This window comes from Sciurus carolinensis, chromosome 8 (genome assembly GCF_902686445.1).
Source record: "Sciurus carolinensis chromosome 8, mSciCar1.2, whole genome shotgun sequence".
NCBI classification, from domain to species: Eukaryota; Metazoa; Chordata; class Mammalia; order Rodentia; family Sciuridae; genus Sciurus; species Sciurus carolinensis.
Window position 1 is genome coordinate 143,388,205 of NC_062220.1, and position 14,617 is coordinate 143,402,821.

The 14,617-nt window shown below is 44.5% G+C and overlaps 1 long non-coding RNA gene across 1 annotated transcript; it reads right to left on the bottom strand.

The window, feature by feature from the left end:
* Positions 1-3,071: 3,071 nt before the first annotated feature.
* LOC124991171 (uncharacterized) lies at positions 3,072-7,791 on the bottom strand. Its single transcript, XR_007109885.1, has 3 exons — positions 7,383-7,791; positions 5,215-5,530; positions 3,072-5,174 (listed from the first exon to the last, which is right to left on the bottom strand). It is a non-coding gene; the product is annotated as an uncharacterized LOC124991171 (long non-coding RNA).
* Positions 7,792-14,617: the final 6,826 nt, after the last annotated feature.

Genomic DNA, 14,617 nt, shown 5'->3' on the forward strand with positions numbered 1-14,617 from the left:
AAAATAGTGGGACAAAGTAGGACTGTAGCCAGGGAACCTAGTTACGAGGCTGTAATGAAATTCAGGTGAGCCGTGCTGGGTGCGTCTAGCTGCAGCTGCACCGAGGTCACTGGGTCAGAATTGGTGTACAAACTCCCAACCAAGCAGAGCACAGCCCTTGCTGAGAACTAGAGACAGCTGTACCCACGGACCACATGCATTTGGGTCATTTGCTAAATACCAACAGCTGCTGCTGCACCCACCAGGCTGCTAACCCTCATGAACAAAGGAAAGCGTGATCTCACAAGATGCTTGCAGGCTCTCCTTGCAAGCTGTGTATGAGTCCTGTTAGACCCAAGTGTCCACGACCTCACGGGCTGCCGGGACCCTATGTCTCCTCCCTCTAAACCCTGTTTTCACTGGCACACTCCCCTCGGGCCCCATCAGCCTTCAGCCCTTCTGGAGGCTGGCCACGGTGCTTTGACATTCCCTATAACGTCAACTGCTTTCCTGTCATTTCCTCATCGGCTGTCTTCCGTGAGAAAGATGACGCTACCTGGTGACCACCACACCCAAGGGCCGTCCACATTCCCATGTTTCGTGTGTCTGTAGCTTCACCAGAAAGGGTAGGTGTCCTTCTTCCTCCGGAACCTTGTTTCTAAGCACTGCAGCTTTACAGAATCCACTTTGGAGTGCATGCCTCTGGCGATACCACTTTCTCCTCTTCCTGGCTGCTCTCTTGTATTTCATTCCTTGCTTTTGGCAGATAATTGTTCCAGGAAACCTACTACCCCATGCTCATGTTCTTCAGCCAGGAAGAGGGGACAAGGCCTCTCCTGGCCACAAGGAAGCTTGGATAGAGAGTTTTGGGACTGCACACAATGCTACTGTAAACAAAACTGTGTTCCACCACTAAAGGAGGAGTAGAAAGTATATTTTCAGTTAGCAACTAGTAGTTTCTGACATAGGGGCTAGAAAGTACTCATATGATGAATGAGCTGGGAGGGATGGCTCACATCTGTAAACCTAGAGACTCAGGAGGCTGAGACAGGAGGATTGCAAGTTTGAGGCCAACCTCAGCAATTTTGCAAGGCCCTAAGCAACTCAGACCTGTTTCAAACAAGGGGGTAGGTGAGTGGGGATGTAATTAAGTGGTAAAGCATCCCCCAAAATGAAACAAACAAAAAAATGAACAACAAAACCCACAAGACCAGCATTATATATATATTTAAATACTCTGAATATAGAGCATTTAACTTAGATATGAGTAAACAGGTAGTTGAACCCAGGCACCACATGCCTCCTTTCCCCTTGAGAGAAGTATGGAAGTGGCCTTTCTGGTAGCAAACACCAATTCTCTATTTGTGCTCAAAATACCTCCATTCCCTTCTTAGGAACAAATGCTATGGCTGTAAGAGCTACATCCCCCAGCCCTTTTATTTATTTTTTATTTTGAGACTTATTTGTCAAGCTGGCTTCCAATTTGTGACGCTTCTGCCTCTGCCTCCTGAGTCAGGTGTGTGCCACCACAACCGGCTCTGCTCCACCTTCATGTGTGCAGAACAGACCCCTGGACGGCAGTGACTGGTGTGGGCAGGGTGTCAGAGTGGGAGGCTGCCCAGCTCAACTGTCCTTCTTTTCTTTGTATCTGATCTCTCCATCCAGCATCCACTACACTTAGATGGATGTAATGCTCAGACTTTAAAAGTGATTTCCCCTGGACACCAAATCTCTCCCCAGCTACTACCCTTCCTATTATGTTCAGATATATTCAGGCACTTCTCACCTCTTAGATGATCTTCATGTGGCCATAAATACTCACTTTTAAAGACCCCACCTAATTTGATCCCTAACTAACACTGGCAGTGACTCACTTCATATTGTTTTCAACCAGTAGTTTGTCTTGGTTTGGTGAAATGTCACTCTTCCTGGCTTCCCTGTTACCCACTGTGCTTCCTTGCTTGATACTATTTCAAACTCTCTCTTCCCCTCATTTCCTTCTGCAATCACGGTCACCTTCACAAACCTTATTTCGATCCATCCACTGATGTTGCTACAATTTTTGTCTTCTATTCCAGACACCTCAGGTCTAGAACTGCACATGGACCTGTTTTCCTATAAAGCTGACATGACTAAAACTGCAGCTACTACCTCTTTCTTCCATCATATGTCCCTCCTCCTATATTGTTTTCTAATAAATTAGGAAACAATTTGTATCTGTGAGACCAAGAAGTAATATCTTGAGCTTCACTTTGCATTTAACACTGGTAATTTGCCATATCCGAAAATTTTCTGGATTTCTGGTGTTGAAATCTTGGAATTCCCTTGCTTTTCTCATGTCTTGTTTCCAAGTGACTTCAGCTCTGTCTTCATCTCCTGCCCAAGCACAAAAATCAAAGTAACTTCAGCTCTGTCTTCACCTCCTGCCCATGCACAAAAATCAAAGTGACTTCAGCTCTGTCTTCACCTCCTGCCCAAGCACAAAAATCAAAGTGACTTCAGCTCTGTCTTCACCTCCTGCCCATGCACAAAAATCAAAGTGACTTCAGCTCTGTCTTCACCTCCTGCCCATGCACAAAAATCAAAGTGACTTCAGCTCTGACTTCACCTCCTGCCCAAGCACAAAAATCAAAGTGACTTCAGCTCTGTCTTCACCTCCTGCCCAAGCACAGAAATCCTGCCCTGCCTATACCCCTCTTCCATCTTCCTTTTTCAGGTTTCTTTGCAGATACATACACTTAACATTAAACTCCAACAACTGTTTAAAAAAACTAAGTCATTGTTTTGGCTACTCACATACTGCTTTTAAAAAAAGCTATATCTTATTTTAAAAAAAAATTTTAGTCGTAGATGGACACAGTACCTTTATTTGGTTTATTTAGTTTTATGTGGTGCTGGGGATTGAACCCAAGTGCTCCATGCTCCACACATGCTAGGCAAATGCTGTACCACTGAGCCACAAACCCAGCTCCAATATGATTACTTTTCTCACATAAAAAGATGTCCTGGTTTGTGGATGTAGTTCAGTGCCTAGGCCCTGGGTTTGATTCCAAGCACTGCAAAAAAAAAAAAAAAAAAAAAAAAATCCTGATAATAAATAGTGGAGGAGGACTAGCACAGCTATTCATTTATTTTGGGGATGCAGGATCTCCTTTCTTTTACATTATCTTTAGGCAACAGTTGTCAATCTCCTGGGTACAAGATAGATGTCTCCATTCAACTCCAAGAATGATAACTTTGAAGGGAGAAGAAAGAAGGCAGAAAGGCAGAGTTCTGCAAAAAAAAACCAAAACAATTGGCTCCCAGTGATGCCAGTCTATTTCTGATTGGACAGGAAGGATGTTGTCACCCTTGGCTACAAGGAGGCTATTAAGAGTTCTGTAACTAGATCCATTGGTATGCTTACTTAAAACAGCATTCATTAGTTAGGAAGGATGAGCAGTGTTAGGTCAGAAGCAATATTTGCCTTTTTGGGCCAGATGGCAACTCTCAAGAAAACACCAACAAAGTAGCATCATGTGTTCCCAATACTGTGAACCAGTGCAGCAACTCAGAACTCAAAAAGGCACACTTCATATGTGCCTCATATTAAAAATATGGAATCGTAAACAGCCAAGGATTAAAAAAAGTCATAGCAAATAGACAACATGGGACAAATGTGTTATAAAGCCAAAGGAGTGTTTTCAGGGCCATTTTAAACCTTAAATGCTAATTTTAGAGGAGAAAGACTGAATAATGAATTCGCAGTCCACCACAAGACAATGAAAACGATGAGGACACACTCCACACTCACAGCGTTTCTCTCTCAGCATGAGTTCTCCGGTGTATAATAAGAGCTCTGACTGAAAGCTTTTCCACACTGAAGACAGTGGTAGGGTTTCTCCCCAGTGTAGATTCACACTATCTCATCAGGGAAGAGGACACGGTGAAGGCCTTCCCACACTCCTTACATTTGCAGGACTCCTCCGCAGTGTGAGTTCTGGCTACATTCTGAGGGACAGGAGACCACTGAACGCTTTCCCACAGTCACCACATCCAAAAAGCTTCTCTCCAGTGGGTCTTCTTGAGACCTTGAGGTGAGGCTGGTGTTGAAGGCTTCCCCATAGTTCCTGCACCCATAGAGCTTCCCCCCAGTGTGTATTCTCCTGTGCACCATGATGTAAGAGCTTGTGCCACCAGATTTTCCACACAGATTACACTCATAGGGTTTCTCTCCAGTGTGAGTTCTCTCATGAGCCTTAAGAGATGTTTTTTTGACTGAAAGCTTTTCCACACTGACTGCACTCATACGGTCTCTCTCCAGTGTGAGTTCTTCTGTCTCAAGGTGGAGGAATCATTGAATACTTTCCCACATTCTCCACATTCATATTGTCTCTCACCCACGTGACTTTTCTCGTGCAAAATATAATTGAATTTCCTTTCAAAGGCTTTTCCACATTGATTACATTCATATTGTTTCTTTCCAGTATGAATCTGTTCTTGTTGCTTAAGGGACGAATGATGATCAAATGTTTTCTTCTTCCTGATGTGTTCACAGGAGTTTCCTGTCATATGAAAACTGGTATGTGTAGGAAGCAGATTATTCTGTTTATGAGGCGGATACCATATTTGGAGCATGCATATTTTTTTCTTAGTGTTTCTGTTTTTTCACAATACCCTGGAGCTTGATCAGATTCATGACTTTCACAGTGCTTCTCACTTAGTCTTTCTCATAATTGTTTGGAATTTAATTGTGTCTAATTCACTATCTGAGTAATATTTATGGTAAGGTTTACTCGTGAAAACTCTGTAAAAAAAATAAGTTCTGATCTAAGTTTAGAGTTTTCTTTTAATTATGATAGTCAGATAATCTCTTCTGAGACATAGTTTTCTTTTGGGTATATGTCACTTACCTCAAACATCCCTCTGGGATTGTGTGCTGCGTTCTGGTCTTAACACATTCCCAGTCTTCTAATGTGGAACACCAATCATTCATTGTGAATCGTTTGCCCTCCATTAGATGGTTTCTCTTCCAAAATATTCTGTATAGGAGTTGTCTCTCTGGTTTTAAGTTGAATCTTCCAGTGTGGACAGATGGCTTGGAGAGTTCTCCTTTTCATACTTCTTATGTCTTCTTGATCCAACAAGGAGCTCACAGAAGGTCTGCATAATTGATATTCTACTGTGGTGAGATTTTTATAGTTTTCCAATATTACCTCTCTTTTTTTTTTTTTTTTCTTCCTTCCCCAATATTACCTCTCTGTACAGACTTTTCTGAGAAGAGTCCACCATTATCCACTCCTCCTGAGTGAATTCCATCACCACATCCTTGAAGGTCACTGGTTCCTATAACTAGGTTGTCAGAAATCCAGCCACTATTCTTTCCTCCTCAGTATTTCTCACACAGATACAGGTGAAGTCCTGTGTAGGGAGAGCCCATGTGGAGGACAGGTCAATGACTGCATCCTGTGAGTCCAAAAGTGACAAACTTGCATAATAGGGCAGCAAGATCAGGATGGTTCTCGTTTCTCTGATCCACTAAGGGGTAGGCTGCATTTCATCAGTGTCCTCCCTGTAGCCAAAGAGCAGACTCAGGTACAAGAAGAGAGGTAGAAATGACCCCATGGGAACAAGGTGAAAATATTTTATAGACCCTCCCCATTACCTCTCAGCAAGGTCTAGCTAGCTTGAAATCATCCCTTGGATTGTATTGACATGTAACATGACATCTTTGACCTACTTCTAGAACTACCATCCTGATTATTTGTACTAGATTCTCAGACTACTTTGCCCTGGGTAAAAGAAGCATGCATTATTTTTTCTTTTAAATTAAAATTGGGGCTGGAGTTGTGGCTCAGTGGTAGAGCACTCGCCTAGCATGTGTGAGACTCTGGGTTGATCCTCAGCACCACATTAAATAAATAAAATAAAGGTATATTGACAACTAAAAAATATTTTTAAAAAGTTAAAGCTGAAGAATCAATAATGCAAGGTTGTATAATTAAATGTCATGTACAGTTTGCTATTTTGTTAATTTTTTGGAATGGAAAAGTAATTTTCCTGCTAAACATCAGTCTTACCTTAAGAGAAAGGGAAATAACCTTAAAGTTATTTGTTCTAAACACAACTTTGTTGTATAACTTGTATTCCTGAGTAACTTTCCATATGCTGAGCAGAACTGATGACTTAGCTGCTACTCTACTACATATGTGTTGACATTGAAAAAAATATTCGTAATATTTACCTCCCATCTTTTCTTATGATAATTTATATTATCTAAAACCTGCTTTGGGAATAAGGCCCTAACAATGTTAACAACATTGGATATTGTAATTTTTTGAATAACTTTTATAATGGCCTTAATACAAGCAACAAACATGGAGCGTGAATACAAAAGATGCCATGCTTGGGTATTTTAAGAACCACACATAACCGGGCATGGAGGTGTATGCCTCTAATCCCAGTGGGTAGGAGGCTGAAGCAGGAGCATAGCAAGTGGTGCTCACAGGTAGCTAATCAGTAAGATGCTGGCTGCTGCATGCCTACAGGGGAGCTATCAGTCCTGGGAGGCTGGACAGGAAAAAGAGGAAATCAGATAAAATGCAGACAGATTAAAACTTGAGGGAAGTAGAACTGAAAGGCACCTTACATGGATTTAAAGCTATTCAGCTGTAATACCAGTGACTCTGGAGGCTGAGCAAGTTTGAAGCCAGCCACAGCAATTTAGCCAGGCCTTGTCTCAAAAAGGGCGGTAGATGTAGCTCAGTGGTTAGGTGTCCCTGGGTTCAATCCCAGAGCCAAACAAAAAATCCAACAACAACGGAAAGCAATTCCTGAAAAAAAAAATCGTATTGTCTGTGGTTCTGCAGGAAAGACTGTCATCACAGTGAAAACACTGAATGTATCTGGCCAAAATTTGTGAGAACTACATTACATATTTATAATTATATTGTGAGTTAAGGATATGGTAAAAGAAAGGCGGCCAAAATTCTCAATAAGCATAGGAAAAAAATGTTAAAAATAGTGTCTCAGATTGATGAATGAAAGAATACTCAGGGGCTGTGGTTGTAGCTCCGCGCTAGAGTGCTTGCCTAAAATGTGTGAGGCACTGGATTCGATCCACAGCACCACATATAAATCAATAAATAAAATAAAGGTATTGTGTCCATCTAAAAAAAAAAAAAATAGAGGACAGTCCAAAGTCAGAGTTGCTTAAATATTTGAAAGTGGATGGAGAAAAGGGACTTCCTATTTTTATTTGACTTTTAAAAATGTATGAATATTTATTGGAAAACAATAGAAAATAAATTACATAATCAAACCAAGGTGTAGATAAACTGCAAAATAAAAGATTAAACTTAAGAGAAAAAGAACTGCAATAAAGGCCAGACTACAAGGACTTAAGAGAAAACCCAAACACGTACCACGAAAACCACCAAAGTCGGCATCGTAAAATGCGATCATCTTAAAAATCGTCATAAAAGTCACAGGGCGATAAGACAGTATGGCCAGCTGTTTCCGGTAGGTGACAAAAAACATTATTTTTCTCTTTAGAAAACGAGGCGTTGTATCAGCCACAGCTGTCGGAGGCTAAGCATGTGCCAAGGACCCTGAGCCTGCAGGTCCTGCCTGCTCACTGCGCAAGGTGCTTCACAGCGGAGAGAAGAGCGAAGCCCCCCGGTTCCCAGGCGAACAGCGCCTGCCAAGGCGCCAGGGCACGCCGGCCCGCGGGACGGGTGGGGAGTGCTCGGTGGAGCGCCCGGGCCAGTCCCCGGGGCTGAAACGCACACTTCGGACCCGGGGTTTTATTAGCGAACGGCAGCCGCGGCGCGAGGAGAGAGGCGCAGCGGCACTGCATCTCCCAGCGTGCAGCGCGGGGGAGCGTACCGGAAGGGGCGGAGTGCAGCGTGCGTGTCGGCACGTGAGGACATGCGTGCGTACGTCAGCGTAGGCAGCGCATGCGTGCCGGCAGGGGCGGGGCGCGCTGACGACACGCCGAGGAGCCGGGAAAAGGCCCCGTGGGGCGCGCTGGCGCCGCGGTCCACGCCGCCCCCGCGGCCGCAGACGGCCGGCGTGGCCCTGGGCCAGCTGCCCGCGCCCGCTTGCCGGGCCTGGCCGTCGCCGCCGCCTCCGGGCGGACCTCGCTCCCCGCCCACGAGGCGCCCTGGCGGAGGGCCGGGGCGGGGCGGGGCGCGGAGGCGCCCGCGGACGAGCACGGCGCCGGGACGAGCACGGTGAGCCGACGCGGGCCGAGCGCGGCGGCCTACCGGGCGCCCCCGCGGGTGTCCCCGGTCCGCGGGCGGGCCGCGTTCCGGGACCCGGCAGGGAGCAGAGGACGGGTCGCTCTTTTGTGGTCGGATGTAAGGACGGGTTAGAACCTCGCTCCTCGTGCAGGTTATCTAAGCAGTGCTTGCGTCGAAACTGCGCAGGAGGGCATCGGTATTTTCAGTTAGGATCGAGCGGTTTGTGTGACCTTAGAAGAAAATAGTGTCTCTCGCTTGGGGTTTCTTTTTTTTTTTTTTTTTAATCAAATAAATTAGCTGGAACGTGTGTGTATTTAGCCTACTTTTTTGAGGGACGGCTCACAAACTTGGTTTCACATTTTCATTTTTCTCTTGACGCTAGGTTCGCTAAATTAGCTACGCGTCGGTGTGTCGTCCAGCGTCTGATGTGTGAAGAAGTTAGGTCAGTGTCAAGATTGCGCAAGATCCTCCCCGAAGTGTGCGGAGGTTTCCCTCCTGCACGTTAATAGCAGGAAAGATCTGTTAATCTAAACTTAAAAAGAAAAGGGAAAGGGAAGACAAGGTGTCACCCCGAATGCCAGCGCCCACGTGCTGGGGGAGCGGTAGTGTCCGCAGTTACCCGAGGACCACGTGGCCCAACTTCCTACGCCCCCAGACCACCTCAGCTCCTCTTCTGTTTCATAATTGTCCTCCATCTTGCAAAGCCTCAGGAACAGGGAGTTGCACATCCTCCTGCCTGTTTTTAAGAAACCTTGTGTTCTTTAATTCCTTCTCTCGGCACTTCTTGAGGTCTTCGAGTGGGCCGATCGCAGGTGCAGGGATTTAAGGCACCGATCTTGCGTTCAGCGAGGCAGGCTGGCTGACTGTGGGTGTGTGCAGCATTGTCTTGAGATTCTGCTTAGGGCAATATTTAAACAGATTTGAGACCTGTGTTCTGGCAAACAAACTATGAAACTATCATTATTAATTAGCTAAGTCTCCAGCACGCAGGAGATTTTGTTATTATCAGTAAGTTTTTAATGAAGTGACTCAAATAACACATTGTTTTACTGTCCTCCATAACAAGTTCACACATACTTTTGCAAAAAACAAAGGTCTATTCACAATAGGAAGAAAATACTCGGAATTAATTTTAAATAGAAGTAATGTGTTAACTATATGGAAAAAATTTCAAAATAATAGAAGTTGTGAATTAAGAATAAAGGATCAATAAGAATGAAAATAGTTCTGTTTTTAGTTTAAATTTGTTTCTCAACAAAATCTACCTGGAGGGGCTGGGGAGATAGCTCAGATGGTAGAGTGCTTGCCTTGTAAGCACAAGGCCCTGGGTTTGATCCCCAGCACCCCCCCCAAAAAAAAAAAAAAAAACAAAAACAAAATGTACCTGGAAACTTTTGTAAGAACTTCTATGCTCATTTTTCTTCCTTAATATCTTAATGCCTCATAAAGTGGTCATGGAAGTGGTCCATTCCCTTTCTTTACAGTTGGACTAGAAAAGCATTCTGTTAAAGGAGATCTAGGCCTAGAAATGTGGTTTTCCTTGGTTTTCATCAAATAATTCAAGCACCAAAGCCTCCTAGTAACATATAGTTGAAGTACCCTTTTGGGTTTTAAGAACTTTAAGGGAAACGAAATATCACATCGTTCCTATTTCTGTTTTGTGGATAGTGCCCTTACTGTAGTGCTCTTTCTAGCATGTTTCCTGTTAGCCAGGGCTCTGGTTTTTCTACCAAGGATGTGATATAGGCTGCCATTGTCTGTATGCTGTACAACCTCTTGGACTTGGAACAAACATTCAAGACATCATTTTTGTTCCTTCTACACAATCCCTCTTAGCTGCTGCATCCTAAGCTTTCCTGTCCACAAGTCTGGGGAAGGTTGAAAATTGTCAGCATCCAGGATGTAGACTCTGGTGAAGCTGTATGCTAAGTAATTTGGTTGGAGCTAAGTTGTGTAACTGCTCATACCTCAGATTGTGACTTGCAGAACCTTTCACTGGTATTAGAACCTTTGAGTCCATCTCTGTCTCTGTGGTATGCAAAGTGATGACTCCCCAAAGATGTCTCTCCAGAATCTGTATCTTGTCTGGTGAAAAAGAATTTGCAGATGGCTCTATCTTTTGACTTTGATTCAGAAGAAAAACAGAGTAATTATAAATTAAATACTTTCTGTGTGGCGGCAGTACTAGGGAGCCTTGCACATCCTAGGCAGGTGCTCTACCAATTAGCACATTCATAGTCCTTTTTAAAAAATTTTATTTTTCAGATAGGTTCTCACTAAGTTGCCCAGGTTGGCCTTGAACTTTTGATCCTCCTGCCCCAGTCTCCTGAATCTCTGAGATCACAGGTGTATGCCACTGTGCCTGGCTTAAATACTTTGTTTGGTGGCTACTTCTGGTAGAATATGTAGGCTTGTAATATTTACATCCAGATGTTGAAGATTTATCATGTTTGTCTCCTAGTAGATTTTACCATTTGGAGGTGGTGGGAATAAAAATATCTCTGCAAATTTATAGGTGCTAGTGTAGAATGGCATTTACTGTGCTAACTCAGCATGAGATCTTTCCTTGGGTCATTTGTGGTCCCACCTAAAAGGAGCTCACTGATTAGGAAGCCCTCAGGCACCTGTGAGCTTCTTGAATGCCTTTGATCTTTGCCTCATAGACTGGTTCTTTGCCTTTCATGGGTGTGTCTTGTCTTACTGGGAAGATTTTTGGATTCCAGAGCACCAGGACTACCTCTCATCTTTGTTTTATTTCCTACACCAGTGACCAAATAAGAAGATGGGCTCAAACTCTCTGTGGTGACCCAGGAAAGGGGGACTGCTCCCTGCAGGCCAAGATTCATTATGCTACTGCAGCCAAAACAGAAGAGAAGTATTGCTGGACATCGGCAGGTAGAAGGTTTGGAACAGTTTTCTTCTGTGGGGTTGTTTTCCTGGGACTTTGTTACATGAGCCGAGCCTTCCTTACCTGTGACATTCTTGCCCTTGGGGGCTCTGCACATCCCCCTGGTTATGCCTCCACCTCTATGCCTCAGACTTCCTCTCGTCACCCCAGCAGCATAATCTATGAAACCTCCAACTCTAAGGTCCTTCTTCCTGCCTGTTGCCTCTTGTCTTCCTGGTCTTTTTTATATCTGAGTCTCATAACATTTGTTCTTAGAGTTTCATCTCAAGTCTGTCAACTCCTTTCTAGATTTTCATGTTTGTGCCCAAAGAAGGTTTTGTTGTGGATCAGACACATCTCATGCTGGGCATCCTCACTTCCTGGCTGTGCAAAGCCTGCATGGTTCATTCCACCATGTGCCTTTTCCTTCACCTGGCAGCGAGCCCACCAGAGATCACAGCCAGGTAGACAGGTGTGACCAGCACACTCTCCACAGCCTCAGCCTACTTTTCTTCAGCTGTTGCTGCTCTACCACAGAATGGCCCCACCATTACGCTCCTCAGAGCTCATGGCCAGTGCCATCCCTCTCATTGACGGCACCCAGCTTCTGGTTCTGCTGTCAAGAGCTGCCCATCCTGACTTCCTGGAGTACACGGTGACGCACCCTCCTCTGCAGGCCTACTTTCTCCTCAGACTTGGTGTCCCCTCACCCTCCCCTCTGTGCCAGTTCCTGCCTGTACATGCTATCCACTTGACTCCATTACCCTTTCTCTTATTATACCATTTCTAAACTTCTTATTCCTATCATGGGTTCAATGTATTGAAACTGCTTTCCCAAGATCTTTAGTGAACCCGTATCCAGCTGATCTAATGCATTTCCACCCTTAATTTATCTAGCTCTATTTTATCCTACCTCCTTGAAGTTCCCCCTTCTGTGTCTTCTCACTGAGAATTCCTTCTCCATGGGCTTCTTTCTCCTTTGCTCCCTACTTGTTGATTTCCCTACAGTCTAATCAGTGTATTTTTGAGGTTGTCTCTTGTTTGCCGTTTTTTTCGTCCTGTAGTGCGTTGGCTACCTTTTTTGAATGTGATAGTCCCATAGCAGGTGTCATGGGGGGAGGCTTACCCTAGGGCTGTTGATGGAAATCTGTGACCTCCCTTAGGAGGTCTTCTTCACATGTGTCTTAAAGCAAAAGCCCACAGTTACTTTTGAATCCATGACAAAAGACCGCAGAGGTGGGGTCTGTTGCCAGGCAGCTTGAGTACACACAGATAGAAGGAAACATGCAGTCAGATGCCACATGGGTTAAATCACATTCAGGCGACCCTCCTAGATCTGCCTTCTCCGTGCCCACCCCCTGTGTGGCACATCAGTCCCTCCATCCCTGTAGCACATCTTCCTTCTGGTGTGCTGTTCTCTATTGGGTCCTGCAGCAACCACCAGCACGAGCTGTTCCTCACACCACAGCTGCCACTGTCCAGGATGTGCTTTCTGCTCCCCACGTCCCTGTCACGGCCCTCCCATATTTTTCCATCTTCTGGGTAACAGCCTTCTGCCTGACTTCTTTGCTGCCTTTGTGACTTCCTCTGGTCCTTCATTTAACTGCCCCTACTACAGCATTTTTGAGACACAGATCTGATAGTCCACGCTTCTGAGAATGGTCTCAGGCACCAGGCCTGGCTGCGTGCACTGGATGTACCAGCACATCACACACCATCTTGTAGCTCAGCCTTTCTTCATGCAGTTTTCCAACCTTTACCTGCGATCCCAGCTACTCAGGAGGCTCAGGCAGGAGAACCACAAGTTCGAGGCCACCCTTAGCAACTTAGGAAGACCCCGTCTCAAGGGCTGAGAACATTAACTCAGTGGTAAAAGATTCCTGGTTTCAGTTTCCCATATCAGTAACTTTGTTACTGGTTTATGTATTTACTATTGTTTGTGTTATTTTGGATAGTACACTTTCATATTAAAAAAATCCCCAAAACAAACAAATCAAAACCCCCGCCTAAAGTAGGGAAATAGAATGTATAAAAGAAGAATTAAATTGGGATTCTAAAGAGAAAAATGTATATTATCTAAAAGGAAAATACAATGGATTAACAATACATCAGACTTACAGAAGAAAAAAATAGAAGAATTTAAAGACAAGCAATATAGCTGTCCAAAATGAAATACAGGAAGAAAAAGAAGTGGGGGAAAAAAAAGGAAAGTGCTTTATTGAGCTGTGGACTGTGTCCAGTTGCCCATTGCATGAGCAGTCTTGTGCTCCACAACCATGTTTTGGTCAGCAACAGGCCAAATATAGGACAGTGGTACTGTGATGTAATAGGGTTGAAAAATCGCTGTTGCTAGTGAAAGAACAGCCTCATGGCCATCAAAATGTGGTGGCAGCACAGTGCCTTGTGGGACACAGCAGGTGGGCTGGGTTGATTCAGGGTGTGGTGCTCGCCTGCTTTCTGCGAGGCCATGCACTGTGTTTGATACCAGCACCCCCACACAGTGTGGTATGTCCTGGGTATACAGTATGTAAGACTGGCTGTTAAATATGGGTTTGCTGTTCTTTTTTAACTGTTGTTTTAGAGAGTACACCTTTGCATAAAAGAGAACAGCATGCCAGGCTAAGCTGGCAGCAGCTTTACACATAGGTTTGCATAGATGCTCTCCATGATGTTCACACCGTAACAAGATCACCTAGCATGCAGTTCTCAGAACAGACCCCCAGTGATAAGTGGGCTATGGTCTACTATTATTATACCCAAGGGTAGGAGAGTAAGGAAGAAAAACATGAACAACTCCTCAGGAGGCTGAGGCAGGATCACAAGTTTGAGGCCAGCCTGGGTAACTTAGCAACACCCCATCTCAAAATAAAAAAAAAAATAAAGTTTGACTGTGAGAGGCTGAGGCAGGAGGACTGCACGTGGGAGGCCAGTCTCAGCAACTTAACAAGGCCCTAAGCAATTTAGTGAGACCCTGTCTCAAAATAAAAACAGGCTGGAGACATGGCTCAGTGGTTAAGCATACCAGATTCAATTCTAGAGCTGTAGCTTTGTGGTGGAGTTCTTGTCTTGGCCCTGAATTCTATTTCTAGTACTGCAAAAAAGGAAAAGGAAAAAAAGGGCTAAACACCACCAGATGACCCTGGGTGTACTCCCAAAGAAATTGAAAAGGGGGACTAATACTTGTCTGCCAGTGTCCATTGAAGCATTATTCACAGTAACTGAAAGTCATAAACAGCCAAGTGTCTAACAACAGACAAGTGGACAATAAAATGTGAAATATGCAACAGAGTAGTACTCGGTCAATAAAAAGGAGTGAGGTTCTTCTTTTTTATAAATATTTCTGGGGATTGACCAGGGGTGCTGTACCACTGAGTTACATGCCCAGCCCTTTTTATTTTTTACTGTGAGACAGGATCTCACTAAGTTGCCCAGGCTGATCCTGAACTTGGAATCCTCCTGCCTTAGCCTCCTGAGTTGTTGGGATCACAGGCATGGCCTCTGTGCCCAGCAGGAATAGAGTTGTATTACA